This window comes from Callorhinus ursinus, unplaced genomic scaffold (assembly GCF_003265705.2).
Source record: "Callorhinus ursinus isolate GAN/ISIS: 27379988/994484 unplaced genomic scaffold, GSC_fseal_2.0 scaffold3, whole genome shotgun sequence".
Taxonomy (NCBI): Eukaryota; Metazoa; Chordata; class Mammalia; order Carnivora; family Otariidae; genus Callorhinus; species Callorhinus ursinus.
In genome coordinates, this window is record NW_027397065.1 from 24473004 (window position 1) to 24494686 (window position 21683).

Here is a 21683-nt window from a genome sequence, read left to right on the forward strand (position 1 = left end):
GCCTTTTGTCCAGTACAATAATCTTGTCTGCCTGGTAGCTAAGTGCTGTCAGTTGGCCTCTGCAACTCCTGGTAGCCCTTCTGAGTAGTGTTATATTATATTTCATTCCTAATCTGAAAAGGGACAAATTGTCAAGGATGCTGGTGCTCCCCTCACTAATATATTTCTCAATGCCTTCATAAAGGGCGTGTCCTCTGGGCTCTCCTTAGGGCTATGGTAAGGGGTGGATGAGCCAGTCACATATGATTGATCCATGTCAACAATTTTATCTTTCTAATCCTTTGCATTTCTTCTTACTGCATCAATTTCACTTAATGAAGGCCACTGTTGGGTCCTGGTTTTAATTAACTAATCAAGTAAACTCTTTATAGGGCTGTTCCCAGCCACTCAAACTAATCACTGAATCTAGAACCTATGATAGCTGTACCCATATTAACAAATTATGTCTCTTCTCTTGTCTATAACCATTAGATTCCATTCCCACTAATGTTTTCCAGGTTTCTGATATCCTCCAAGGGTCTGTTGAGCTCTGACTGTAGTTACAAATCCGGAGGCAAATAAGGGGTGGAGGTGGACCATGAAGAGAATTTGCATCCTTGTGAAAAGTAATTGTATTGGGATCTTTAAGTTAGGGAAAGTTAATATCCTCAAACAGGGAAGAGAGGCAGCTCAGTGGGATTTAGGAGTTCAGGATTCTTAGAGTCACTGGAATCCACTCAAATGTCCTCATTCCAATTTTTGCTCTTTCCTAATCAATGCCCTCACTTTTACATAAGAGACCTGGCAAGTTTGTGAATTCCATTTGGGTTATAATTATGCAAACTACAGGATAAAAAAAAATTATACATTAGCCATATGGCTATAAGAGATATTTTTAGGACAATCTTAGAAGCTCTCTGGTTATCTGATTGTGCTTTGAGCTAAGAATTTGAAATCTTAACCTTTTATTTAGAAGCAGCCAACCCATACCACAGTCTTTACAATCCTTTTTCCTCTTAAAATTCTATTGTAATAATTAGTAGTCTCTCAAAAGCTTTTCTACAGTAAGCACTTCATTCCAGAAAACTATAGATAATTATTTTGCTACTGCTTTCTATGGACTACTAGTATCCCATTTTTCATTGTCATTGAAGTCTTAACTGCTTTCCAATCTAAGGAAGTCAGATAACTCATCCCAGATTCCTATCTTTGAGTTTCTGTGCCCTGGAATCAATTCTGGAACCAAACACTGTTATCAGTCAGGATTTTGCCAGGAAAGCACTTACCTCTCTAGTTTATAGAGGAAGGGATGATTAAATACAAAGGGAATTACAAACTTATAAAGCTATTGGGAAGACTGGGGCAATTAATGTTCATGGAAACATACTCCTGGCTTTGAGGAAATTTGGAAACCCAGGAATCAGAGTCAGTAACTGGTGATTACAGCTGCTTCCAGTACCAAGGTAAGTAATTCACAAGAGTTCACCCAGAAGCATCATGTAGACTTCATGTTTGCTGTCAAACCAGCCACTGCTGGGGAAGAATAATGGCTGTCCTCTGCTCTGCCTTCCAAATTTTGTGCAAGATGCCTTTTACTGGCAGAATCTAAGCAAGACAGTGAGGGACCTGAAGCAATGTATTTTCCAGGCTTCCAGACCCTACTATATAGGGAAGAATTTGGGAGGGTGAAATCGCACTGAGTACAACAATCAATATTTGGCACAGTATATGACTATCAACTTCTCAAAGGTATTTAAAATGTGGCAACAACAAATAACATATAAACAATCAGGTTTTTTTCTATTGTCTTTCCAATAGGTAGAAGATTATGGTTTTCCCATGATGTTTCTGTTTTTTCCTCACATTTCGGAACCAGCTATTTTGAGGCTTTAAGATGAGACTAAGTAAGATGAGACTAAGTAGGTAAAAGACCTAAGACAGTGATTAGGGAGGGAGCTTTTAAGAACGTTGGAGAGAAAAGCCTACGAGTAGCTACAATATGAGAGCTTTGGATGGGAGGGGAAAATGACTTTTAGAAGCATTGCTGTGAATTATCTGATTACTTCATTGTGCTTGAGAAACACAAATAGGGGATTTTAGTTATTTTGAAATTCTGTTGGTTGCTGAATTTTGTTTGTATGTTTGTTTACAGCAGAGATTCCACAGATCCCTGGGGATCCCTGAGAGTCTTTCAGGGGGTTCTGTGAGGTAAGATTATTTTTGTAACAATATAAAGACATTACTTGACTTTTTCACCATGATGAAATTTCTACTGATGTGCAAAAGCAATAGTGGGTAAAACTACTGGCAACTTAGCAAGAATCAAAGCAGTGGTACCAAGCCAGGTGTACTAGTCTAAGTCTGCTGTTCTTCACAACCATGCACTTGCATCATAAAAATAAAATTAAAATGCCATTTTCATTTAATAATATCCTAGATGAAGTGGTGAAAATTATTATTTTATTAAGTCTTAATTCTTGAGTATACATTTTAATATTCTCTGTGACAATACGAAAAGTACATATATAAAGTGCTTCTGCTGCATACCAAAGTATGATGCTGTCTTGAGGAAAGGCACTTCCGTCAATGAGTTGTGAGCAACTAGTCAGTGTTTTTCACAGAACACTATCTTTACTTGAAAGAACAACTAACAGACAAACTATCACTTTTCAGACCCAAGTCTGAATAATGATCTGATCTTTAAAATGAATAAGATGAACCTGTCACTTCAAGGAAAATAATTTACCGTATGTTGCCAATGATAACACCCAAGGTTTCAAATAAAAATTAACATTTTGGAAAACTTGTATCTATGCTATGAGCTTGAAAGCTACCCAATATTCAAAGACTTTCCTAATGAGATTGTTGGTGTTGTTATGTATGTGATGTTTTTGTATTTGATAATGAGACATGTCAACATTTGAAAGATCTGCATAACTCAGTGAAGCAATATTTTCCAAATGATCAATACATGATGTTATAGAATCGTGCATGGGCTAAAGATCCCATTGAAATGCAAGACAGACCAATGGATTTTAACTATTGATATAGTTGCCAATGCCACCTTGCAACTCACCTTAAGTACTTATCACTTGTTGAGTTTTGGTATGGTGTCAAAGAAGAATATCCACAACCATCTGAAAAGGCTACTAAAATATTTTTTCTTTTTCAACCATATATCTGTATGAGGCTGGATTTTCTTTGTATATTTTAACCAAAGCAACACACTGCAATGGTGAATGGAGAATCCAGATGTCTTATTAAACCAGACATTAAAGAGATGTGTAAAATGTGAAACAATACCATTATACTAATTTTAACTCTATTTTAATACAGTTATTTTTAATTAAAATATGTATTTATAGTAATATGCCATGGGTTTATCATTGTTATTTTAAATAAATTCATAATCATTTTTGATCATTACTGTTTATATTATTATTTGATACACATTTGCCTCAAAAAGGAAGGCAAGGACAACCATAAGTATAAGTGGTTGACATTTGTCTTAATGGTATAGGAGTGCTCTCTTCTCCTCTCTCAATTACTTGATAATTGATACTGAGCCGTGAGATGACAGGTTATCTTTCTCAGGGGTATTTTATAAGTTAAGAGGAGATTCTTAATGATAAAAAACTATATTTTTTCAAATAATTTTTAAAAATGTAAGTGTAGGTGACACAATATTACGTTATTTTCAGGTGTACAACATAGTGATTTCAGCTGCTCTCTACATTATGCTATGCCCACCACAAGTGTAGCTGCCATCTGTCACCATGCAATGCTATTTCAATATCATTGACTATATTCCCTATGCTGTGTCTTTTATTCCTGTGACTTACTCATTCCATACCTAGAAGCCTATATCTCCCCCTCCCCTTCACCCATTTTGCCCAGCTCCCACCCCTTAAAAATGTCTCTGTTTTATTTTTGAACAGGATAAATAAATGTAGATATAACTCACATAAACAAAAGATTCCTGGGGTCCCTCAATAAGTTTTTAGTGTAAAGGAGCCTCGAGACCAAAAAGCTTGAGAATCATTGTCTTACAGCAACACCACTCTAAGACTGAGCCAAATGGTCTATGGCATTACATATCTTACCTAAAATATTGAAGTACATTTGTGTGTAAGTTCTTTCCTTATATTAATGTGTGTTTCGCAGACTTATTGGTATAAAAAAGAACCTAGGATACTTCAAAACTTACTATTGATTTCTTTTTTAAAAAAATACATTGGGTCAGGGACACCTGGGTGGCTTAGTTAGTTAAGTGTCTGCCTTTGGCTCAGGTCATGATCCCAGGGTCCTGGGATCGAGCCCTACATCGGGCTCCTTGCTTATCAGGAAGCCCGCTTCTCCCTCTCCCACTCCCCTCCCCCTGCTTGTGCTCCCTCTCTCTCTGACAAATAAATAAGTAAAATCTTTAAAAAAATACTTGGGTCATGTCATATATACAAATTAATTTAGGAATTATAAACAGTAAGGCAGAATGGGAAAGTATCTGACTTTAAAGCCAAATATAAACTTTGTCCTAGTTCAGCCACTGCTTTACTGTATTATCTTATACTTTAATACTCATGTTTAAATATACTTTTATTTAATCTCTTAGTTTTAATTTCCTTATTATAAAATAAAGTTAATAATACAGACATTTCTTTATTTTAAAATAAAGATAACAACAGACCTCTGTGACTTGGAAGCAGAATTATGTTTAGATATTACTTAAAATATAGGCTAAAGTTCTGTAAGAATGAGACCAAAAATTACAGCAGTTCAAACAAGATAGTTTTTTTCTATCTCTGCTAAAAGTCTAGTCAGTCCAGAATAACCAGATATTTCTGCACACAGAGAGTCAGGAGCCCAGGTACTTTTCATTGTGTTGCTTTTCCATTAGCTGGGTTCTTGTTGAATATGCATGGCCTAGCTAGTTTATGGACACATCAGCATTCCATCCAGTAGAAAAAGGGGGAGAGAGAGGTAATTTAGGATAAGAAATTTTTATTCAAGTGATACAGAAGTTGTACATGTCATTCTGCCCACAGTTCTTTTGAAAAGAACGTAGTCACATGGCTACGTACACGTAGTTTGGGCTGAGAAATAGTCTCAAGGTGGGAAACCGTGTGCTTGTCTGAAAATCCATTACCACTGAAGAAGGAGAGACTACATTGAGAAACATCTATCAGTCTGCCATAGCTAACGTATGTTAAATACCTTGTATAGTACCTACTAATTCATAGGTGCTCAGCAACTGGTATCTCTTTTTATTTTAAGTTAATACTATACACAAGTATATGCTTTGTCAAATAAGTTAAAAGGCTAACAGAAAGGTCTTCCAACAGAGCTTTTCAGCAAAGCCAGATTTTTAAGTGGAAGAATAAGTTTGGTACAAATATGCTTTTCTTGGTTTAATATGAAGGCTCCTAGATTCAGGTTGCACTTCTTCCACGTTGCTGTGATGTCAGAAATTTTTACCATTAGGGTCTAATTTCTTTGAATACACTGGGAGTGAATAACATATTGTTATTATGAGGTATTACTATCTGAGGATAAATTTATTAATTTCTTATCTCCTGTCCCACTCCTCTGTCTCTTTTGCTGTATTATAAAAATCTAGAAGAATTGATATGGAAAAGCAAAAATTTCCTCGTTGGGTATGAGAAGAGAGGAAACTAAGCAAGGAAAGCCAAAAACCTTCATTATAAGATCAGGACAGATCCCTGTCGGGATAAATGAGGGGCATAACTGATGAGTTTTAGTAGGAAAGGGAGCGAGTGTGGTTCTGACTCAGGGCCCAGCCCCGAGAGGGTATGTCTTTGTGAAAATGTAAGAGCATTAGGTGCTCCTGAGGAGAAGAAGGCAACAAAAGGGGGCACGAGAAGTGCTGATATCAAAGCAGCTATTTCACAATTTTTCCCAGGGCCAACCATACTTCAGAGACATGGCTGCAGCTGCATTTATGTAGAGACAAAGAAGGTATATGAAAACTCTCAGGGCTTCAAGCTTTTAAAAAGTTCGGTGCAATTTCTGGGCCTTTCAGTTATTTAATCAAGACAAGCAAGAGGGTTATAAATGCAACAACTTTGTGATTGAAATTAATGTGCTCAGAAGTTAACTCTTGCCTTCACAGGCAACTGAGAAGTGAACACTAGACATTAAGCAGTCTCTAAATTAAATCTGCCTGATTGGTGGCCTAGAACAAAACGTGGCTCCTGGAATTTAGCCTTTTCATGGTTGGCATCAGAGCTGGATTAAATAGTGGCCAGTTAGGACATTACCAACAGTTGCAATCTGTAAAGAGTGATGGAGCGTCACTAATAATGTAACAAAATGGGTAAACATGATGTGGTTTTTAACCAGAATTTCTTTTAGAATTTAGTAGAAGAAATAGTTTGAGTGTGTTATATAGGGTTGATGTTAAACCAGCCAAAGAGTTTGCTTAGAACTCTTTCTGTCTTCATTTAAGCCTACACCTCAAAAGCTGAGGATAACATAATACGTTATAGGTGTCCTGTTGTGCTTACATTCCAAAATGAAATGCTAAGCCAGCATGCAAAGAAGGTTGATCAATTTTGCAGGCTCAGGCAAACATCTGAGCATATAAACAGGTTTGAGTTGAAGATGTTGGATAAGAGGGGATATTTTGGAGGAAGTTGTTGGAATATTATGGCTATCCCATCAGTGGCAGTGTTGGTAGTGGTAGGGTGTGCTTACATCTACCTCGAGGAAGAGGAGCTTCAGGAAAACTACTTAGAAAATTTGACTTACATTCCTGAGGTTTGTAGCGAACAGACTGGAAGAGTGTAAAGATGAAAGATTATAGCTGGTTTGCTGCTGTCAAGTGGTTAAACATTCTCTAAGCAGCAGCAGGTGGGTAAGAGTCACAGGATCATTATGGAAACTGCTAGGTAGGCTTGCTACATTTCCAGAGATTTGACTGGCAATGTGACAGTGAGCCCAAATGGATTCAGGTAGATTCTTACTACATGGCAAAAGCAAGGTCACCATGATGTCAGCTCCCCATGTCTCTCTCCCACAGGACAGGGGTGGAGATGACACCAAATATGAGGAGTGGTAAGAGTAGTAGCCAGTCTGCTGCTAAGAAGCCAACTCTAAACTATAGCCAAGAAGTTTTACAGACTTACACAGAAGCCTACATCTGTACCAAAAGGAGGAAGGGGAGAAGTGGGTGGAAAGCCCTGCACTCAGCAGAAATTAGGAAGGTGGATGAGAAACGGTCTTGTGGTCTTGTGGCAGTCTCTCACAAGACAGGAAGGCAGATGAGAAACTGCATTGGGCAGCTCTTCACAAGGCTGCTTATCTCCCCCTTGCTCTGGGAGGAATAACAGGGCATTTAGCCAAGTCTTGAATCAGACTGGTCAAGCCTTGCTATGTGGCCTACACAGAGAACAAGGCTGTCAGGGTGCTGTAGTAAAGCTGTCTCTCAAGTCAGCCTTGATATGTTGGATAAAAGAAGGCTGCATTAGAAGTGGCTGCTTTGGATTATGCCTTAAAAGACAGACTGGAGGATGGGTGCAACCCCAACAGTGGGACTACTATATTGGAAGGACGTTTCTTTTTTAAAGATTTTATTTATCTACTTGAGAGAGAGAGAGATAGCAGGAGAGAGCATGAGTGGGGGTGGGGGAGGGGTGGGGGCAGGAAGAGGGAGAAGCAGGCTCCCTGCTCAGTGGGGCTCAATCCCAGGACCCCAGGATCATGACCTAAGCCAAAGGCAGACGCTTAACCAACAGAGCCACCCAGGTGCCCCTGGAAGGAAATTTTAATTACTGATATTGTGCTTTGCCTAGAAGTCCCTGGAGGACTTTTAAAAAACATTATCTACAAGTGAACATAAATGCTAAGATTTCATCCATTGGCAAGGAAGGAACTAGCCCACAGGAAGGATTTAAGGGACAGTGAGGAAAAGAATTACACTGTTTTCTCTTTGTATCATATTGGGCTCTACTTTTTTTTACTATCAAAGCTATATCGAGAAGTATGCATGAGTAATAGCAGATGGTGACTTAAAAACCTAGGTGGGTATCCCTCTGCTTAGTGGGGGATGCCAGTTTGGGCTGGAGTTGAATTGCCTAAAGAAATAGAGGAAGGACTGAGGCTGCCCCCGCTCCTTTTCTACCCCCTCAACTCAAATAAAATAATATTTAAGAAATATAGATCTGAAGGCATGCCAAACTATTAGTCCGTTTGTGACAGCACATAAATTGGTCCAACCCTGGACCACTTCCTAGTTAGATTAAGAATCAGTCTAGTCTCAATGGAGGTAAATCTAAGTGGAATAGATTTGCAATAACAAGAGGTGGAACACATCCTTTTCCAAGCCTCGCTGCTTTTATGAACAATTCACTTGGGCTTTCAAGAGCTCATTAGAAAATAGTATTGTCTTCCTGGATAGGCCACAGTTCCAATACAGAGATGGTTTATGTTTTATTATTAGGACAGACCCAGCAAGTTTAGTATCCAGAAAGTTTCAGTGTTTTTGAAAATATGAAACAACTTTTGTATATCACTGCAGGATTCATATAAAGATAGGGTTAACATGCTTTCAAAAGATAATTTTTTTAAATAAAGAGAAGAGTTTTGTTATAATCAGACACCATTCAATGGTTCTTAGCTCTGAAAAACTTGTCCCTAGGTTCTTAGCTCTGAAAAACTTGTCCCATCCATGGTGGATGATTCATGACTGAATGAGAACTAGAGCATTAGACCACTAAAAATGGTGCTTAAGGAAAGTTTCAAAAGATCTTGTCACTGTTCTAGTGACCAATCAGAATGTTATTCTCTTCATTTCATATAGCCAATATAAATATTCAACCTTTGTTTTCTAAATGCCAAGACTAATACACCTCTAAACAAATAGATGGTGGCACTCAGATTTCATAGAATGAAAGAACTAAAAAGAGCCTAGTGTAATTTTTTGGTTCATCCAAGTGAATGTCCCTAAATCTGGAATTTTCATGTATTTTGGGGACATCCTACACTTAATTCAGAGAATCAGAAAGGGCATTTTTAAATACCCACACATAGTTTAACTAACTTTAAAGTGATGTGCTTTAATATACCCTTAGCAAGATGATCAGGTGTAATAAAATAAAGCAAATAGTGAAGGTATCCTCCATCCAAAAGGTTGGGCCTTAGCACCCAAAACTTGTCAGAGTAGAAAGTTGTCTACCTATAGTTTTCAGAAATGGAGAGCTGATATGTTCACTCAGCAACCCATTTCAGTAATGTATTCCATGTATGTTGGATAAGCAGATAATCCCTACGACAGATATTTTGTCTAGTTCCCAAGTACTAAATAAAAGAGATATCATATATTTCATATGAATACGATGGAGATAAACAGAATTTTGTTTAGAGTAGAATGACTCAAGGCAGCTACCACATTCTTATAACTGGGGGTGAATGGGGCAGGATGGTGATGGTTGGACAAGGGGCAGGTAAAAGGGTTCCCATCAACTTGTGCTCACAAAGGTAGAGTTTTCTACTCATAACATCCATTCAAAACTTACACACTACTACTAAAGCAAAACTCAAGAGAATCCCTTCCTTTCCTTATCTCTAAAGTCAAATATTGCCTATGTGTTCCTTTCAAGGGTGTCCTTGATGCTAATTTAAATATTACCGTTCCTATGTGTTCCTACCTGGATAGTTGGTTCTGAATCTGCACCTACTTGGATGGCTCAGGACCTCTTCCCACTTGGAAACAGTGGCAAAGATAAGCACAAAGAATCATATGGACCTCTCCCCAAATAAAGGCTGTTCCTCATTGTCACTGCAAGGTGATTGTAATCCATCTTATCACCTATCCATCATACTCACAGTCTCGGTACAGTCCCAACTGTATTTCTCCAGGGATCCTGTGGGTTTCCCTGTTGAATCTTCCTTAGATGTTTACATTCTGCTCTCTGTACCAAACCCTCATAGAACCGTCCTCCGACTTCCAAAAGAAATGCAAACTCACTATCATGATTTTTGGAGTTTCCCTGAAGATCTGTGGGATCGCAGGAAAGGATCACTTTGTACACCCCACAGCATTTTAGTGCCATCTGTCTGGACCCCTGGGTTGCTTCTGCTTTCTCAGCCTTTCTTCTAGTTGTCATTGGCTGCCTTTTCAAAGCCTGTGCTACTGCCATGTGATACTCTCTGTCCAGCACGGAGCCCCCAGGTTAGTTGTAGAATCCTTCAGACCTGTTTTGGCTTATTCTCAATACCCCCTTCTTTTGTTAGTAGTGCCTAGATTTTCCTTCTCATACCCATTGCATGCCATTTTGGGCAAACTGTCAATCAAGGTGCCCTGGAGTCCCTGGTAGAAGGGCCTTAGGACCTAAGCTGGCTAATCAGCTGTTCTATCCCAGGATTTGAATCACCTGGAGCTGATTCATCCACACAGTTGCACCCCCAAGAAACTGCTTATTTTCTTTCTAAAGCCTTTCCTTCAGTTCTTTCACCTATGCCACTTATTTTTTTTCTACCTAAATCACTAGAGCTACAACCAAAAGGTCCCAAGTGATACCAAAATATTGTCTACTTCCTTGCCTCAATTGCCTTAGAAAAAGCATTTTTTCTGGAATTCTGGTAAATATTTTTTTCAACTTGTTATATAAATACCACAAAAATTCTCACAGTTTCCAAATCTTGTAGGTCTTTTTCTTTTTTTTTTTAAAGAAGGGTAAGAAGAGAGAGAAAGCTCTTTCAACTATTTCTGATGGATTTTCCAGGGGCACAAGGGAAGGTATGAAGTTGATACACAAACTACAGGCCAATACACTTAAAGTAGCCCACAAAGGCTTTTTGTCCAATGTGAGCTGAGATGTGCAACTGAGATGTGTTCTAAAGGCATTATTCACTGAATGGTGGAAAGATTTTTCTGGAAGTTAAACAGTGGTCTGAATGTAATTATTCCTTTTTATTTGAGGCCTTAGACTGCTGGCACTCATTGTGGTGTATAGTCTTCCTATTTGTCATGTGATTAATCAGAACTTAACTGTACCTTCTACTCAGCTAGGAAAATGTATTGTTAATATGTTAAATATTTTATTGTCCTAGATTTCTTTCTATATAACTAGAACTCTGAGTAGAAGTTATCAATCAGGTTAACTGAAAATCGAGTTCAAAGAAAATATTATGCAGTTCTCATCAAATGATCATCCAGTGTTTCTTGCAAATGTTAGAATTCTAAGCCAGAGTTTCATTTGGTCTTGCATCGAAAATAGAGAAATTTAACAGTATTGTTGGTCTGGCAGGTATCTTTAAGAAAATATTTCAGAGAAAAGAGATGTTTAAGAGACAAATATTTACATATGAGATATGGTTAGGTGTAAATGGTGAGATAGTTATGAGATGGAGCAGGTTATTTGTGTTTTCGCATAAGGTAAAAAGGCACACTATGAGGAAAAATTATTATATAAAGTATGTTCTCAATAAAAATGGAAATTTCTTTGAACTATACTTCAAGTTGGTCTGATATTGTCATTGATTATTTTGACTGCAACAGAAGTGAGTTTTTCAGACTTAAGGCATTCTAAAGTGGTCTATAGGTTGCCATGGAAACTCCCCAAAATGTATTCTTACACCATTTGGGGGCATTTCCACTGTACCGGATTGACAAGTGTCTGATAAAGACTGTTCAGTTGGTGCCTTACCAGAGTAGTTTTGGATTGGACCTTAGAGGAAAAGATAATTATTAGAATGTATATGTTACATTGCATTTTCCAAACTCTTTTAGATAATCGGGTTTGGCATGCCTTACATTTATGAAGTAGGTCAGTATTATGATTGCCCTCTTTACTTAGCTGAGAAAACAATGAATTGTGGGCCTAGAAAGCAATTTTAGGCAGGGCTATAATTAAGCCATCAGGAATAAATTGTCCAGAATTTTATTCTGAGAAATTTCTAGCTTATTTACAACATCCTTGCTGAAAATAATTTTCCTTTATTCTTCAGTTTATATCTTTCCAAGTAAAATTCAAGTACATTTATTAACAACAATAACAATAAATAATACGATTTCCATGTATTGAACAGTGGTTATGTGCTAAATACTCTACTAAACTCTTTTTGTACATTACATTACTTTTTCTCTCACACAGTTCTGTGAAGTAGTTGTTATTGCCATTTACAGAAGAGGAATCTGACTCTGAGAGGTTAATTAACTTGTCCAAGTTCTCTATTAAGTGACAGATGCAGAATTTGAAACCAGATCTGTTTGACTCCTAAGCTTGAGTGCTTAATCATTTTGCCACACTTCCTGTTGCCATTTTACATTTACACCTAATATGCATTTGTTTTGCCCAGCACTGTAGAAGTATCATATATGTAAACATGTTTTTGAAGTAGTAGTGACTAAAAAAACAGAAGTTCTGGGGTCAGAGAGCTTTGGGTTCAAAAGGAGACATAAGTGGTTTGTAGCTGCTGCTGATTATTGGAAGGATTTCATGAGATCAGATGACAATGCCAACCTCAGGGCTTGGTGCAGGGCCACAGAAGAGGCAGTCAACCCATTCCAACTCTCACAAAGAAGAGTTGTTCTCACCTGATCCATTCCCCTCACTTCAAGTAGTTAGCATTTCCAAAATGCAAATGAACTCATTTGCATTTCATTCACTCCTTCATTCCTTCACTCAAAAAATGCTTACTGAATTCTTCCTCTCAGACACTGTCCTAAGTGCTGCTGATACAATAGTTAGTACAGACAAAACTCTAGCTCCTCTATGCCATTTTCCTTCAAGGATGCCGCATTACTTACAGGATAATATTCACATCCCTTATCAGGGAACAATTAGTCATTGTTGACTAGGCCTCTCTAATGGAAGGGTTACCAGAGTCTGAAGGGAATAGGAGTCCAGCACTCACCATAGCACATACCTCTGTGAATTGTGTAAGACTGTTGAATCACAGACCTGTACCTCTGAAACAAATAATACATTATATGTTAAAAAAAAAAAAAGAGGAAGATAGTAAGAAGGGAAGAATGAAGTGGGGGGGAATCGGAGGGGGAGACGAACCATGAGAGACTATGGACTCTGAGAAACAAACTGAGGGTTCTAGAGGGGAGGGGGTGGGGGGATGGTTAGCCTGGTGATGGGTATTAAAGAGGGCATGTACCGCGTGGAGCACTGGGTGTTATACGCAAACAATGAATCATGGAACACTACATCAAAACTAATGATGTAATGTATGGTGACTAACATAACATTAAAAAAAAAAATAGAAAAGAAATAGGAGGCCTGCAATGATGGGAGAAGGTAGGGAGGATGTGAGAGATCTGTAAAGAAGACAAGAGACTGAAGGCCCCGCAGGACCATGGACTGCACTTCAGGAAGTGTGGATTCTGGCTCCAGCCGTGAGCTCTGCATAAGTCCTTCTCTTCTCTGCCTTGGCTCCCCATGACTTTCTAAGCACCATGAGGGCAGGATTGTGGCACCCTTACCTGTGTATCCCTACTGCCTGCGCCTGTCCTGGCACATTGTAAGAGTTTAATAAATGTTCCAACACAACAGTCCTAAGTATCTGTAGAAATTTAAGTTTCTAAATCCACTTTGGGAAAGATTTTTCTCTTCCGCAAATGAGGCCATATAGATCCTTGCAACACAAAGTGTGGTCCACCGATTTACAGCATTGGCTATACCTGGGAACTAGTTCAAAACAAAGAATCCCAGGCCTCACCCAGAATAACTGACTCTGAGTCTGCTTTTTAACAAGATCCTCAGGTAATTTGCATGCACATTAATGTCTGAGATGCAATGGACCAGATAATTTTTATAACTGATTAATAATTTTAAGGTAAAATATAAGCAACTCTATAATACTACTCCAATAGTGCCCGCTGTTTTCATACAAATATCACGGGACAAATGTAAGGCCAGGGCCTCAATAAGCTACAACAGGATAGACTCTGAAATCCTGTGAACCTCCGTGGAAATTTTGGCACCCAAGAGAGAAGGACTTTATAGCTCCTGACAAAGTTAGGAGGCTGTAGACAGAACATATTGCATTTGTCAACCTGGAAACATTAAAGAAAGTTTGTTCTTTTGTGCAATCATTTAGCAATAAGGTAAGGCTTGCCAGCTAGATTTATTGGGATATTGGATTTTATGTTTCTTGTATCGAATAATATTTTTTACATTGTTTATGTCTAAATAAATCTGTCTTCTATTTTACATCACCCTGTTGTATTGCTGCTTACAGATAAAGGGTTCAGGTAGCATAATTTGATTTGCCCTTGGGATACGCTGCCATACATTAAAACCCAATCACATGGTGACTACAGCAGAGAATTTCAATGTGTTCTGAAAAGCTGCACAGAAACGGTGAATGAATAAAACTCAATGAGAAGATGTGGTTTCTGGTCTTGCTTTATCTAGTCTGTGTCTGGCAGGCACTGATTATCAGCAGATTCAAGCTCAAAGATGGTAATTTCATTGTAAAAATCTATGCCCTAAATGTCCTACATATGATCTAGTCCTTGCAAACAGCTGCTTTGTAACACCCATGGCTTTATGCCCATCAATATCTATATGATTTTTATTATTTTTATGGTGTGTGTGTGTGTGTGTATACAAGACTTGAACCAGTAAGCAATAGCGAAAAGACAAAAATACAATCAGATTAGAGTTTAAAAATAACTTAAAAATTTTGCAAAGGAAATAGTGACTATTGTATGGTATGTTAACGTAGGCCCTTCTTCGTGCTTATAAAAGGAGTAGAAATGTACTCTCATTTTGAACAGGCAGGATAAAATACGTCCATTTGTGTTACAGTCTTTATCCATTAGTCTGCTTTATGATTTGATTTCATGTTTTCATTGTTCCAAAGCAATTTTCCAGATTGAATCTTAAAAGGATTATAAACCACAAAAGTCTCTTTAAATTCTACAGGGAGTTAATACACCTACTGTAATTCTGTGCATTTGTCTTTTAAAATTTTATAAAGAAATTTGTTGACACTTTCCCTTTCACTGGCTTTTTACAATATATTTTGTGTAAAAATTTGTCAAACACTGATGCTTATCTTATTTGATGTTTTAAAACATGCTAGCCAATCAGCATAATTTCAAATGTCAAATATTAAATCTTTTCTGCATTAAAATACTTGTACATGTATTCGATACTTTATCTTCATTCCCTCTGATAATACATTTTCAAGGATGTTTTTCTCTATTTTTGTTAACATTTTAAGAATCTGTATGGCATGACAGTAACTACTTAAGGGGAAGATAAGATTTCTTTCTTTTTCGGAGTGTGCTACTGTGACGTGTAGGAACTAAAGCCCAGCTAGTTTTTCTTCCCTAGTTCCATGCTGGTTTATTGTAACTGGACAAGGTAACATTTGTTGTAAGGTGTATGTAACCTAACGTTAACCGTGTGCTCTAAAGTGTTTAGCTACCAAGTGGATTCCTTAGTAAGACCGAATTTTTTTTGTCACTGAAGTGTTCTGAGCTACAATTTGATATTTAAAAGAGAACTATTGGTTAAAAGGACTCTCACCATCTAGGATCTACTTTTTAAATCTTTTATCCCCTGTAGTTATCAACTGCATGTACCAGGCCTCTAGAAACTAGTAGTTAAACTGAACCAACTGGGTGGGAGTAACTATGTATAGGGCTTATTTTCCAAAGAAGAGCGTTGTTTAGAGTAGCGAAATTCTAAGCCTATTTAGGCACGTTGTAAAGCTGTTCGAGAAGTAACTCAGCAAGTTCTGTGAGTGGAAATGTAGTGCTCAAGTCACATTCTGCTTTAAAAGGTTGTAACAAATACAAACAAATAAAAAAAAAATACTACCTCAAACTGAAATCATTTGGTGATGCAACATAAATAAATAAAAGCTTAAGTTCAGAAAATAGTCATTGGAGATTTTTTTTTTTCCTCTTCTCTCCTGGGTCTCTCTTTCTGACAAAAGGATGGTTTTATCTTTCCTTTCCACTCTAAAAAGGACCCACGGTTGATAGCATTGGTGGATGTAACAGATCAGCCTTCTTAGCATCTCTGAAAGAATCTATGTTTGAAATGGAAGGAGGAAAATAAAAGAGTAATGAATCCTTCTATCTAGAGAAATAAGAGCAGGTGTAATAGTTCTTCAGCAGACCCAAAACATTTCGGCAAGTTGGCTAAGAGAGGCACTAATTTTTCCATTAGAAATTTAGCCTTTTCAGGGAGTCTGGGTAGTGTAGTCGGTAAGTTTCTGACTCCTGGTTTCAGCTCAGGTTGTGATCTCAGGGTTGCGAGATAGAGCCCCGCAAGGAGCCCTGTGTCGGGCTCTATGCTCAGTGCAGAGTCTGCTTGATATTCTCTTCTCCTTCTGCCCACACCCCCCCGCAAATAAATACATAAATCTTAAAAAAAGAAATATAGCCTTTTCAAAAAGAAACGAGGAGTTGCTGGTATCTCCTTCAATTATTCTCCTTTTCATAATTCAAGAATAGGAAATGGTTCTTACTATTTGTCTGAGATCCCAGTGTAAGAGGTCGGACCAGGTACACCTGGAGGATTCAGCCATGCCCAGGAGGCAAGTGGATTTCTCAGAAGTAATAGAGGTGCCTCATGGGAAGAACATCACTGAGAATAGGTGAAGAACAGAAGCTTCATGGGAAGGAATTCACTCGAAGGAATAAGAATTAAAGGAGACACATCACCTCTAAAGACAAATTTTACTTGAAATAGTTCATGTGTGTCATCCAGCTTTTCCTCTGGCCCTGCATCCACTCCTTTCTATTCTTGGGATTTGTTAAGTTTGAGGAATAGACAGCCAGGAAGCACGAGATAGCCCTGCCTCTGACCTACGGTACAGAGGGGCACACAAATGGAGTATACGGTATTTTATCCTCTTCAGTGAGACTAGTATTGGGTGATGAGGTATGAAATAGACCGTTGGCTATGAGTTCAAAGTAGCAACAAACTCTGCCTTTGTTGTAGCCAAAGGTCATGTCATGTAGCCACTGTTAGAGGTAGATGAGGCCAACAGAGCTTCTGTCTCATTTTAAAGCTACATGTTTACATCTCTTACCTGATAGTCAGTTTGTTGAATACAGAGATATAATGAATTAGATAAATATTCAATCTGCACTAATATTTTACAAGAGGAAGAGGTGGGCCTTAAGCCTGGCCAGTCCATTATAGATTTCTTTTATACTCTATTACTCTTGGAAAGAAACCTATCAGGAATAGTGTTAGTTTATTTTGATTTTATTGGCTTGTATTTAGCTTTCAACTCAAAAGACAGCAACCAGCCTTAGGCAAAATGTAGACACCTGGTTATCAATACAGTATTTGCACATTAAAACTGCTGTGAGAGTCAGGGTTGGTAGAAATGATCTGTAGCTAAAAGTTAAGATTTCCCCGCAGAGTAAAACAGACTTGTAATCTATCCTCCCTCCCCTTCTTCTTAACTTTTAATTACCTAACACCACTTTTGGAGGGGTTTACTGTAGTCCATGTCAGAGGGTACACTTCTCTCTGTTAATATTGGGGACAAGCAATTATCAATTTCCAAATTAACACTCCAGTTGCCTGACACATGCTGGCAGTGGGCTTTTACCCTTTCTTGGAATAGGTGATTCCAGTTCTTCTAGTCTCTCTGATGGCCATTTTCACACCAGTGCTACTAATGGTATCCAAATAAATCCCAACAGATTACATGACTAAGGAGACAATGTTTGGGACATGATTACCCGATTGAGTATTTTTACTTGATAAAAGGTCTCTCTAAATAGGCAAAACTGAGCTTATTTTGTACTTTGAATTTGTACCTATTGAAAAATACATTATTTTTATCAGACACTAATCCAGGGACAGAATATACCTCTGTTGCTTAGAAAGAAAAAAGAAAGAAAAAAAAAAGAAAGAAAAAGGTAAAATTAGGGCAGTTGTAAAAATAACCTTTTTGATGAGTTTCCACAAAATATGTTAATAAAATTTTTCTAGAAATGTGAATATTTGGTCAAAATCTTGAATTTACTACTCACTTTCCTATATTCCCACACTGTTCTACACATGTTCACAATTCAAAATTGCCCTTTCTCCACAGGACAAACATAAGGGCATTCAATTTTTTCACTTCCTGGTATGGATAGTGAGTTGACCAAAAGTGAAGATCTGCCAGGTGCATGCAATTGCCCTTCACACTTCTCTCATTCTCCATTGCCCAGCTGCCAGTGTGAGAGCTGATGCCAACATGCCAGTCCCAGGAATACTGAGAGGCAAATCTCTGCAAGTAGGGTGATGGTGAAGAGAGTTGCTCCTACCCAGGACACTCAGGAGAGCATGTGGTTGGTATCCACAGTTAGGACACCTGAGCTCACTTTGTTTTGTAAGGTGGGCTTCAAGAGAAGCCAGTTCACATTAATGTAAGAAAGTCATTCTTTACCAATTAGCAGTGGCCTCATTTCATTTAGCATTTGAGAACAAGTTTGTAAATATCTTCCAGGAGGCAGAATCATGTACTACAGAATTCTCCATGGCAGAAACCACTGAATAGAGAACAATTTGATGTCCATCTCCTAGAGGCATCATCATGCTCGGCCTTGTTCAGGGCTAGATGGCTCTCAAAATAGTATTTCAGTAGAGGTAGCATTTTAGAACTAGGATGGGAAGGATGGTAGATCTTATTTGGTTCTATCTCCTTCTTTCACATCTGAAGAAACTAAAGTCCATAGAGGCTGTCTATGTGCTGAGAATTAAATAAGATAATTCAAGTAGGTTGCTTACTGCACTGCCTAACACATAAGTGTTCAACAAATATTATTAGTATGGTGATCCTTAATTTGCTTTCTCTTTGGGGTGCCTGGGTGGCTCAGTCATTAAGCGTCTGCCTTTGGCTCAGGTCACGATCCCAGGGTCCTGGGATCGAGCCCCACATCGGGCTTCCTGCTCAGCAGGAAGCCTGCTTCTCCCTCTCCCACTCCCCCTGCATGTGTTCCCTCTCTCGCTGTCTCTCCCTCTGTCAAAAAATTAAAAAAAAAATTTTGCTTTCTCTTTAAACATATATCCCATATATATATATGATAAACATATATATATCACATGTTTATCATATATATATTTATCATATATAATATGATATATGTATATATATTGTGTGTGTATATATATATATCATGATATATATATATCATGAACTTCTTTTAGATCTAGTCAGTTACATGGATGTATCACTATTTTTTAAATAGTTATCAATCGATGGACATTTAGGTTATTTCTAATTTTTTTTCCATTTCAAACAATGTGCAACAGACAACCTTAAATATGTATCTTTCCAAACACATGTATTATTTCCTATAGGTTATATCTGAGAAGCGGTATTGCCACCTGTGTACATTTAGATTTTAAAAACTATTGCCAGTATTTTTCTAGGGCTATTTTACTAATTTCTACTCCATCAACCACATGTAGGAAGATCTTCCCATGACCTTGCCTGCACTGGCTATGATCAGCCATTTAAAGTAGAAGGTTAAAAAAATGATAATTTATTATTGTTTTAATTTGCATTTTTACTATTAAGATAGAGCTTCTTTCCATGTTTGTGCAAACATTTGCATTTTTCTCTTATTTCCTACCATATCATTTGCTTATTTTTCCACGGGGTATCTTTTTCTTATTGATTTGTAGAAGTTATTCAACAAATTCTAATTGAGTGTCTGTATGTGCCATATGTTGTTCTTGCACTGAGGATATAGCAGTGAACAATGGCTACCATTTATTGAACACTTAAATAAACCAACATCAAGCTAAGTAATTTTCACAAAAATGCTATGAGCTGAGTAATGTTGTTATCCCCTTTGGGCCATTAAACTGAGATTTGGAGAGGTTATATGACGTGTCTGGGGCCATGTAGTTTGTAAATGGCAGAGCCAGAATGTCAACCCAAGGTTGATTAAATTTCTTCAGGATACTAGGAACTCTGGATGAGGACAGACCCAAGAACTTAGCCAGAGGAAAGGTGGCCTGGGAGACAAAGTTCCCTGCAGCACAAGTTCCTCAGTTTAAAATGCATTCTAAGAACCATTAGGGAATAATGCTGAGAATGGCCAATTAAGAAGATTAACTCTTTGTTACAAGTGTCACAAATATTTCCCCCAGTTCTGCTGCTTGCGAAGGGTTTTTGGAGTTCTTGAAAAATTTTAGCACAGATGGAATTAAAAGATTATGTCATCATATCTGTCAGTTATTTTCCTTCTTAGTTTCTGGATTTTATTTCTTATTTGGAAAGGTATCTCCCAAATCCAGATTTTCAAAATGTATCTAATATTTCATTTTAATACTTTATGACTTTGATTTTTATTTAATTCATATGGCATTTATTTTGGGGCTGAACATAACCTCAAATAATCCAAATAAACCTTTCTCTAAGTAGAAATGAACTTCATCTCATTCACTGCCTTTATTACTTATAGTCGTTAATTTATTTGCTGCTTAAAGGATTTCAGGTTGAGAGAAGGATATATAAAGGGATTAATAAAAAGTATACTTGAAAGGATTTTGATATTTCAGTTGCTTTTGAGATTTTAATGTGTCTTTCTATAGCTGGGCACACTAGGGAGCAAATGTAGAAAAGGCCAACAATCAGCAACAGGTTGATTTCTTCTTGGACCAGTATGGTGGAAGAGAAAGAATTTGGACTTTGGGATCAGACAACCTGAATTTAAATCCTACTTACATTACTTATTAGCCCAGTGACCTTTAGCAATTATTTAAGCTCTATGAAATTCACTGTCCTTGTCTGCAAAAAGGGAGTGGGAAATATCTAACTTGTAAAATATCCACCTTATTGATCACCTTAAAGGTTAAGATAACGTACATGGGTGGTGGGGAGATCCATTCAGTACTTGGCCAATAATTGGTTCTCAATAAATACTAGTTTTAGTTATGTTTACTATATTTATTGTCATGTTACATGTGATTCAGAAATTTGTCTCCTAATCCACCTGATGTCCTTGACATTAGACAAGAACATCAACGATTTTATACTTAATCAAATAAATGGTTTCATATATACATTTCTCTTTTAAGTGATGGAAAAATCTATAATAACTTAAAAGTTCTGGTGCTGTGAACAATTAGCCTAGTTGACATTCATGTAATAAATGTTAAGGGAGGAACCCATTAGAAGAGGGTCATCAGCTAAGTGGTGAAGGAAGGAAACAAACACCTTAGGGGAATAAAACACATTCTAGATCATACTGTTAATTTCTTAAGTAATTCCCAGAGATCCATACTAAAGCTAAATGCAAAAGACCACATCCCAGGCATTCAACAGATTATACCTAATGGTGGAAGGCTATATTATTCATCTAAATGGAAATAATCAGAGTACATTTGAGGAGAAATGGTGGGGGGGTTTCCACTTTCACCCAATATAGAATAACAGAAACAAGAATTACTCTCCCACATGAAACAAAAAAAAGGGACAAAATATATGAAATGATGGTTTGCAAGACTCTAGATATAAGGCAACAAAGGGTTGTAATGCTTGAAAGATGGGAATCAAATAGGTGAGCCCTAGAATTGCCTCAGCTTAATGCCTTAAAGGTGTTTTCAGGCTGTCGTGCAGGGAGAGGAAACCCAATTAGATACCTGTGGCTCCCTGGAGTCAAAGAGATGGAGTTGGGTATCCAGAGACATCAAGGTAACTGGTGGTCACAGGACTGAGTATCAGAGAGGGAAGAGCTGCATGGAGCAAAAACTCTAGTG

At 37.6% G+C, this 21683-nt stretch overlaps 1 long non-coding RNA gene across 1 annotated transcript in view; it reads left to right on the top strand.

The window, feature by feature from the left end:
- The window catches only part of LOC141371800 (uncharacterized), a 69171-nt gene that overhangs the window by 10272 nt on the left and 37216 nt on the right, over positions 1-21683 (top strand). The window contains exon 5 of the long non-coding RNA XR_012377034.1: positions 2132-2187. This is a non-coding gene — a long non-coding RNA (uncharacterized lncRNA). The remainder of the gene's footprint in view (positions 1-2131; positions 2188-21683) is intronic.